Source organism: Eschrichtius robustus, chromosome 13 (assembly GCF_028021215.1).
Source record: "Eschrichtius robustus isolate mEscRob2 chromosome 13, mEscRob2.pri, whole genome shotgun sequence".
In the NCBI taxonomy this organism is placed as follows: domain Eukaryota; kingdom Metazoa; phylum Chordata; class Mammalia; order Artiodactyla; family Eschrichtiidae; genus Eschrichtius; species Eschrichtius robustus.
Genome location: NC_090836.1, coordinates 40,587,473 through 40,597,478, shown reverse-complemented (window position 1 = coordinate 40,597,478; position 10,006 = coordinate 40,587,473).

The window sequence follows — 10,006 nt, the reverse complement described above, 5'->3', positions numbered from 1 at the left end:
GGAGGAGCCAGGTGGAGGCAACAGGGGAGGGGAAAGAGGAGAGCCTTTCCAGCCTCCACTAAGCTGATGCTGGCCCGGAGGCTCCGCCTCCTCCTGGTAGCTTTTCTCCTCCTCTTCCCCCTCCCGCTAAGAACACAGCTCAAATGTGACACCGGCTTAGTCTCTTCACTCCGCAGAGGGTTCTGGAGTCCCTGCATCTATCTCGGGAGCCATCAGCTCCTGTGTACAGTGGGAATCAGAATTATTTAGTTGCTTCCCTTGTTGTCATCAGAGACACTTTTTTTCCGAGCGGAGGCTGCCTGAGACTCCTTGCATTCAAACATCCTCCGCAACTAATAATAAGCCTCCCTCTCTGGCCCTATCCATTGTCTCCCACCTCTATCACTCTTTGAGCAAACATTTATTGGAAGTCTGTGTGCCAGGTTTTGTATTAGGTTCTGAGAGATGAAACGACAAGTGAAACAGAATCCTTGCCCTTGAGGAACATTGATCACTGGTATTTTCTATGGAGGGACCTCAAAAACTCCTTTTACATTTACCTACCTTTCTCAGAGAAAATACGGAGAAGCTACCTAGGAATGAGAGTACTAAGAGGCAAGACCCCTGCCTTGATAGCCTCATTCTCAAGCCTGCACTAGAAGGGGGTGCAGGATTCTGATAGTGAAGCAAGCATATCTGTTGGGCTACAAAGCAAACAGAATCCATTCTGGGAACATAGGTCCGGTACTACCACAGCAAGAGGTGCAACCTTTACTCAGATCCTCTTTACTCTTTCCACTGCTCCACCCATGCCTTGTTTCAATGCCTCTCCACAGTCATCTCTCGTCTCCTTGCTGTTTCTACTGCCCTTCCTCTTGCTTTCTTTCGTCTCTGCACCTGCACATTCTACAAACAATAAGAATGCAAGTGACTAGGAGATAAAACCATGTGACTACACAAAATTAACTTTTGTACTGCAAATGATACCATCAAGAAAGTGAAAAGACAACCCATGGAATGGGAGAAAATATTTGCAAATCATATATCTGATAAAGGACCAGGTATCGAGAATATGTAGCTCTGGCAACCCAACAATAAAAAGATAACCGAATTTAAAAATGGACAAAAGATCTGAACAGATACCTCACCAAAGAAGACAGAAGATGGCAAATAAGCATATAAAATGATGCTCAACATCATATGTCATTAGGAACCACAAATTAAAACAGAGATACCACTACAATCTATTAGAATGAAAAAAAAACAAAAACTGACAATACCAAATACTGACAAGAATGTGGAGCAACAAGAACTCTCATTCTTTGTTGGTGCAAATGCAAAATGGTACAGTCACTTTAAAAGATAATTTGGCAGTTTCTTACAAAGCTAAATATAGTATTGCCATATGATCCAGCAATCACATTCCTAAATATTTACACAAATGAGTTGAAAACTACATCCATACAAAAACCTGCACATGAGTGTTTACAGCAGCTTTATTCATAATTGCCAGAAACTGGAAGCAACCAAAATGCCCCTCAAAAGGTGAATGGATAATCAAACTGTGGTACATCCATACAGTGGAATATTGCAATTAAAAAAAAAAAAAATGACCCATCAAGCCAAGAAAAGACATGGAGGAAGCTTAAATACAAATTGCTTAGTGAAAGAATCCAGTCTGAAAAGGCTACGTACTGTATGATTCCAACTGTATGACATTCTGGAAAAAGTGAAACTATAAAGACAGTGAAAAGATCAATGGTTGCCAAGGGCTCAGAGTAGAGATGGAGCAATAGATAGGCAGAACACAAGGGATTTTTAGGGCAGTGAAATTATTCTGTGTGATGCTCTAATGGAGGATACATGACATTATGCATTTGTCAATAGTTATAGAACTGTACAACACAAAGAGTAAACCCTAGTGTAAACTATGGACTTTAGTCAATTATAATGTATCAATATTGGTTCAACAATTGTAACAAATATACCACACCACTGCAAGATGTTAATAATAGGGGAAACTGAGCAGAAAACAGAGAGGATATATGGAAACTCTGTGCAATCTGCTCAATTTTCTGTAAGCCTAAAGCTTCTCTAACAAATAAAGTCTATTAATTTCAAAAATATATCCTGTTCAATGAAATATCAAATAAAATTGTGATATTAAAAAATATGGGCAAGGGTTTGAAAAGACATTTATCTAAAGAAAATATACAAATAACCAATAAGTACATGAAAGGACACTTTCTTTTTTTGAAGATTATTATTAATTCAATTTCTTTAATAGATATAGGCATATTCAAATCATCTGTTTCTCCTTGTGTGAATTTTGGCAGATTGCGTCTTTCAAGGCATTGGTCCTTTCCATCTAGGTTATCAAATTTGTAGGCATAGAGTTGTTCATAGTATTCCTTTATTATCCTTTTAATTTCCATGGGATCTGTAGTGATGTCCCCTCTTTCATTTTGCGTATTAGTAATCTGTGTCCTCTTTCTTTTCTTCTTAGTTCCCCTAGCTAGGGATTTATTAACGTTATTGATCTTTTCAAAGAACCAGCTTTTGGTTTCATTAATTTTCTCTGTTGATTTCTTGTTTTCAATTTTATTGACTTCTGCTCTAATTCTTTTTTTTTTTTTTTTTTCCTGCTTACTTTGGATTTAATTTACTCTTCACCTGTAGTTTCCTAAGATGGAAACTTAGGGAACTATAAGAGATTTAGATCATCTTCTTTTCTGATATATACATTCAAGGCTATAAATTTCCCTCTAAGCACTGCTTTCTCTGTATCCAACGAATTTTAATAAGTTGTGTTTTTCATTTAGTTCAAAATATATTTAAATTTCCTTGAGATTTTTTCTTTGACTCATGCGTTATTTAGAAGTATGTTGTTTAATCTCCAAGTATTGGGGGATTTTCCAGTTATCTTTCTGTTATTGATTTCTAGTTTAATTCCACTGTGGTCTGAGACCAGCCATCGTATAATTTCTGTTCTTTTAAATTAGTTAAGATGTTTTTTATAGCCCAGAATGTGGTCTAGCTTGGTAAATATGTTATCATGTATGCATGAATGTATGAATGAATATGTATGGGTGAATCATGTGACCCTGAGAAAAATTTACATTCGGCTGTTGTTGGGTGAATTGTTTTTTACGCTTTTTTCCTGGTAATTGATTTCTAATCTCATAGCATTGTGGTTGGAAAAGATGCTTGATACGATTCCAATTTTCTTAAATCTACCAAGGCTTGATTTGTGACCCAAGATGTGATCTATCCTGGAGAATGTTCCGTGTACACTTGAGAAGAAACTGTAATCTGCAGTTTTCAGATGGAATGTCCTATAAATATCAATTAAATCTATCTGGTCTATTTTGTCATTTAAAGCTTGTGTTTCCTTATTAATTTTCTGTCTGGATGATCTGTCCATTGGTTAAAGTCCCCCACTATTATTGTTACTGTCAATTTCCTCTTTTATAGCTGTTAGCATTTGCCTTATGTATTGATGTGCTCCTATGTTGGTGCATATATATTTATAATTGTTATATCTTCTTCTTGGATTGATCCCGTGATCATTATGTAGTGGCCTTCCTTGTCTCTTGTAACATTCTTTGTTTTAAAGTCTATTTTATCTGTATGGGTCCCTAGGTCTGCAGTGGGTCTCTTGTAGACAGCATATATATAGGTCTTGTTTTTGTATCCATTCAGTAAGCCTGTGTCTTTTGGTTGGAGCATTTAATTCATTCACATTTAAGGTAATTATCGATATGTATGTTCCTATTACCATTTTCTTAATTGTTTTGGGTTTGTTTTTTTTTTTTTTTTTTTCTGCCCCTCCTTGCGTCTCGTTGGGTTTGTTTTTGTAGGTCCTTTTCTTCTCTTGTGTTTCCCACTTAGAGAAGTTCCTTTAGCGTTTGTGGTAGAGCTGGTTTGGTGGTGGTGAATTCTCTTAGCTTTTGGTTGCTTGTAAAGTTTTTGATTTCTCCGTCGAATCTGAATGAGACCCTTGCCGGGTAGAGTAATCTTGGTTGTAGGTTCTTCACTTTCATCACTTTAAATATATCGTGCCACTCCCTTCTGGCTTGTAGAGTTTCTGCTGAGAAATCAGCTGTTAACCTTATGGGAGTTCCCTTGTATATTATTTTTCCCTTGTTGCTTTTAATAATTTTTGTCTTTAATTTTTGTCAATTTGATTACTATGTGTCTCGGAGCGTTTCTCCTTGGGTTTATCCTGCCTGGGACTCTCTGCACTTCCTGGATTTGGGTGGTTATTTACTTTCCCATGTTAGGGAAGTTTTCGACTATAACCTCTTCAAATATTTTCTCGGGTCCTTTCTCTCTCTCTTCTCTTTCTGGGACCCCTATAATGCGAATGTTGGTGTGTCTAATGTTGTCCCAGAGGTCTCTTAGGCTGTTTTCATTTTTTTTTCTTTATTCTCTTCCACAGCAGTGAATTCCACCATTCTGTCTTCCAGGTCACTTATCCGTTCTTCTGCCTCAGTTATTCTGCTATTGATTCCTTCTAGTGTATTTTTCATTTCAGTTATTGTATTATTCATCTCTGTTTGTTTGTTCTTTAATTCTTCTAGGTGTTTGTTCTTTAATTCTTCTAGGTCCTTGTTAAACATTTCTTGCATCTTCTCGATCTTTGCCTCCATTCTTTTTCCAAGGTCCTGGATCATCTTCCCTATCATTATTCTGAATTCTTTTTCTGGAAGGTTGCCTATCTCCACTACATTTAGTTGTTTTTCTGGGGTTTTATCTTGTTCCTCCATCTGGTACATAGTCCTCTGCCTTTTCAGTTTATCTGTCTTTCTGTGAATGTGGTTTTCGTTCCATAGGCTGCAGGATTGTAGTTCTTCTTGCTTCTGCTGTCTGCCCTCTGGTGGATGAGGCTATCTCAGAGGCTTGTGCAACCTTCCTGATGGGAGGGACTGGTGGTGTGTAGAGCTGGGTGTTGCTCTGGTGGGCAAAGCTCAGTAAAACTTTAATCTGCTTGTCTGCTAATAGGTGGGGCTGAGTTCCCTCCCTGTTGGTTGTTTGGCCTGAGGCAACCCAGCACTGGAGACTATAGGCTTTTTTGGTGGGGCTATCCAGGAGGGCTCATGCCAAGGAGTACTTCTCAGAAATTCTGCTGCCAGTGTCCCTGTCCCTGTGGTGAGCCACAGCCACCCCCCCACCTCTGCAGGAGACCCTCCAACACTACCAGGTAGGTCTGGTTCAGTCTCCTGGGGGGGGGGTGTCACTGCTCCTTCCCCCTGGGTCCTGGTGCACACGCTACTTTGTGTGTGCCCTCCACGAATGGAGTCTCTCTTTCCCCCAGTCCTGTCGAAGTCCTGCAATCAAATACCTCTAGACTTCAAAGTCTGATTCTCTGGGAATTCCTCCTCCCGTTGCCAGACCCCCAGGTTGGGAAGCCTGATGTGGCGCTCAGAACATTTACTCCAGTGGTGGACTTCTGTGGTATAATTGTTCTCCAGTTTGTGAGTCACTCACCCAGCAGTTATAGGATTTGATTTTATTGTGACTATGCGCCTCCTACCATCTCATTGTGGCTTCTCCTTTGTCTTTGGATGTGGGGTATCTTTTTTGGTGAGTCCCAGTATATTCCTATCGACTGTTCAGCAGTTAGTTGTGATTCTGGTGTCTCATAAGAGGGAGTGAGTGCATGTCCTCTACTCCGCCATCTTGAACCAATCTCTGGATGAATTGTTGATGTCAATAATATTCAGTTCATTGGTGGCATTGAGTTTAACTATGTCCGTACTTATTTTCTGTATGCTATGTCTGTCCACTCCTGAAAAATGCTGAAGTCTCCATTTCTGATAGTCAATTCTTCTATTTCTCCTTTTAGTTCTATCAGTTTTTGCCTCATGTACTTTGATGCTGTGTGTTAGGCACATAGACATTAAGAATTATTATATCTTCTTGGAGAATTGAGCCCTTCATCATTATGTAATACCCTTTTTCAATGCTGATAACTTTTCTTTGAAGTCTGCTCTGTCTAAAATTAAAATTATCCTGCTTTCTTTGATTAGTGTTAGCATGGGATATTTTTCTCCATCCATTTACTTTTTATCTATAGATATCTTTATATTTAAAGTGGGTTTTTTCGTAGGCAACACATAGTTGGGTCATGTCTTCAGGTCAACTCTGACAATCTGTCTTTTAATTGGTACATTTAGACCACTGACATTCAAAATGAGTATTGTATTAATATCTACCATATTCATTACCATTTTCTATTTGTTGTCCTGTTCTTTGTTCCTATTTTTGTCTTCCACTCTTTTTCTGCCTTTTGTGGTTTTACCTGAGTATTTTATGTGACTCTATTTTCTCTCCTTTCTTAGCATATCAGTAATACCTTATCACTTCTTTTAGTGATTGCCCTAGAGTTTGCAATATACATTTGCAACTAATCCAAGTTTCAAGTAACACTATTTCTGAAGATTTCCATCTCTCTGCTTACATTGCTTGTCTGTTCTTACATGCTATCTATTTTATCCATCAGAACCCTTAGCACATTAATCATAGGTGTTCAAAATTTCTGGTCTGATAATTCCAACATCTCTGCCACGTTTGGTTCTGATGTTTGCTCTGTCTCTTCAAATTGTGGGGTTTTTTTTGCCTTTTTATATGCCTTATAACTTTTTCTTGGCAGCCAGACATGACATACTAGATAAAAGAAAGTGCTGTAAATAGGCCTTAATGATGTGGTCTTAAATATGGGGGGAGGGAAAGCATTCTACAGTCCTATGGTTAGATTTCATTCTTTTACAGTGCCTATGCCTCTGGACTATGAATTTCACAAGTGTTTCTTGCATTTTTTTTCTCCCCACCCCCCCTTAGGTGGGATAGGACAGCTAGAGTGGGCTGGAGTTGGGTATTTCCCTTCCTCAGGTCAGTTAGACTCTGATAACTTACCCCAGTAAGTTAGGCTCTGGTTAACTAGTTTCTCCTGAAGGCAGGCCTTGTTAAGAAGAATAAAGTGCTCTTGTAACAGGCAGGAACAAATCTGACTCCATATTGGATCTATTTCTTTTACTTTAACCTTTGTAGTCTATGCCTTTTGCTACAAGTCAGTCACTAACGGGATGTTGCCTATAAGCTTAAATTATACATAATGGTCCATCTCTGGGAACCCTGCCTCCCATGTAATGAACGTTAAGCTAACATACCTTTGTTTACCTCACAGGAAACCTTCTGACCAGGTCCACCTGTGAATGGCTGCAGGGAGGAAGAAATGAACACATGTAGGAACCAGGACTTTACCCTCCTTTTAGTATAAAAGAAGCCTGAATTCTAACACAGGGAAAATGGTTTTTGGGGACACTAATCTACCATCTTCTCAGTCTGCTGGCTTTCCAAATAAAGCTGCTATTCCTTGCCCCAACAACTCGTCTCTCAATTTACTGGCTTGTCGTGAGGCAAGCAGTACAAGCTTGGACTTGGTAGCACTCTGGTTTAGTTCAAAATGGTTCCTCTTCTCCTCTCCCTGCTGGAAGCCCAAGGAGATTTTTCTCTGATATTTACTGTAGGAATCTGGTCAAACTCCTGGAAGTAAATCTCACAATATTGTGAGGGTCCCCCTTTGATTGGATCCCCCTATAGTTTTTAACTCCCAGAACTGTGTGCACTGAGCCTCCAGCAATTTGTCAATTACAGTTCAGGCTTTCCTACCCCTTCACTGGTTCCGGAGGAGGTTTCCACTCCTGGGTCTCTGCTCCAGTAAGCTGTGATAAACTGTATTCACCTGTTTGTCTCTCCAGTTTTGGGGTCAACAGTTTGCCCTTTGTCCTCCCCTCTCTTACAGATTCAAGAAGAGTTGTTGGTTTTTCAGTCTTTTTACTATTACTTGCTGTTAGCATGGAGTGTGACTTCCAAGCGCCTTACATGGGGAACTGGAAGATAGAAGCCCAAATTATACATATTAAATGGGTGAATTTTATGATATGTGAATTACATCTCAATAAATATGTATTTAAAATTTGAAAAAGGAGAGGCTGGAAAAGCTCCCCATACATTCTGGGGTTTTTAACTCCAAAAATTAATCTAAAGGCTGAAATTTAAAAATCAATCCACCCCTTCCCCTTTCTACCCACTACCGATTCCTATATCTTCATTGAAAGTGTTCTTAATGAATTACTGCATTAATGAGTCTACCTTAATTAGGTAAAGACAAGGAAATGTCATTCACTCATAGCCTTATCCCAAGATACTTGATCCTTTAGATCCCTTTTTCTGTCCAGGGATCAATCATCCCTAGGAGTTCCTAGAAAACTATATGAGCACAATTCAAAGAAATATCATATCAAAAGGCACCTAGGGAACCTTCAGGTCAGTTGGAGGTTGGAATCACAGAAAGTACTTAGGCCTTGCCTATGGTCATCCTGGTGTAATCCCCAAATTTGAAGATGTTACTCTCTGAGAGCTAAATTAGTAAAAATCCAACCCAAAATAGAGAGTAGCTAATGGAAGAAGTACATCATATTAAGAAATGGCTGTAAATGTCTTCCTGATAAGAATTTTGAGAAACCCCTATTCATTATTAATTTATTCATACATTCAACAAATATTTATTGAGGACTCATTATGTGCCAGCCACTGTGTCAGGTACTGAGGTTATAATAAGCTCTCAAGAAGCTTATCTAGAGGGGCTATCAAAGGTTCATAGGAAGCTTATATTTCATTGGAACTGGGATATAATTGAAGAAGTCAATAACCCAATTAACAATTATAATATATCAAATTCTTATGCCATAAATATATTAGTTGAGGGAAAACGGAGTAAGAAAAAAAATGGGACCTGGATAGTAAGAATTTGGCAGTGTTTATTTTAGTACTGTTTGAGAGACACCAGTGGATATTCCAGTATTAGAGAGATGGATGATATGATAAAACCATGACAGCTCCTTATATGGATTTTCCATAATTTTAATCTTAAACTCCAGGACCATACATTTCACTTTTTCATAATTTTCTGTTTATCAAACAACTTTTAAATTTCAAATATAGTTTCCCAGGAACCTTAACAACTTGGAAGGGGCATTTTCGTGAGCCATGGTTGACTTATGAATCAAAATTTGGATGTATAATTTGATGGTGGACTGATGACAGAAGGGAATGTTTGAGATCTGGGAAGTTCTAAAAAATATGGTATATATCCAATCCTTGGGCCTCTAATAGGGGAGGCTGAGAAGCATCCCTCAGGGCATGGTGCTGGTATGTGAAGCCTACAGGTAAACATAGTATGGTGACTAAGGAAGAAGAGGTTGAGAAAGGGGTCTAAACATTGTCATACAAGCTAGGGTGCCTAAGGAAACTGTCAGGAGTAAAGCACACAGCTTAGCAGAGTTAAGGACCAGGAGTCACAAAAACAAAGCAGCAAGTTAGGCAAACAAGAGATGGTACCCAAAAAAATCTTGAGGCAACCAAACTAAGCCAGCAGCTGAATTTGCCCTTATTAGAAGATTATTTTCATTGCTGGTATGGTTTAATGGGGCTGAAAAAGGACACCCTGGACCCCTCTTCCAGAGAAGAAAGCTAAAATGTCCTGGGTTTGCACTGGAAAAAAACCTGGGGTCCTCAAATAGGCTTCTCAAGAGGGGCTTATGCCCATTCTAATGACTCAATGATAGGAATTAGCTAGGGTTCTGCTGGAAATCTAGAACTTTGTCCAAAATATAATCAGCTTTCTTCAGTTGTCGAGGTTTGTAGCTAGAATTCAGGCTTTAGGGGACTTGGCAGAGAGTGAGGGGAAAAAAAGACTTGAACCCATAAGAAGAGAGTCAGTTGGACCCAGAAGGCCATGTGGCTAAAGTCCACTATTTCTTCTACCTTGTACTATCTGTTGCTGGTCTTCTTGTTTTCAGCACAAAGGAGAGCCACCTTATACGACAGCTCACCTTATACGTCATACGCTGGTACCAAGCAGTGAAAGACATATTCTTTACATAGATCCTCATAGTATGGGAAGACATTTAGAAGGTCCTCTTAGACTCCCCAGAGCTTTCTAGGTATTAGCCAGCTATTT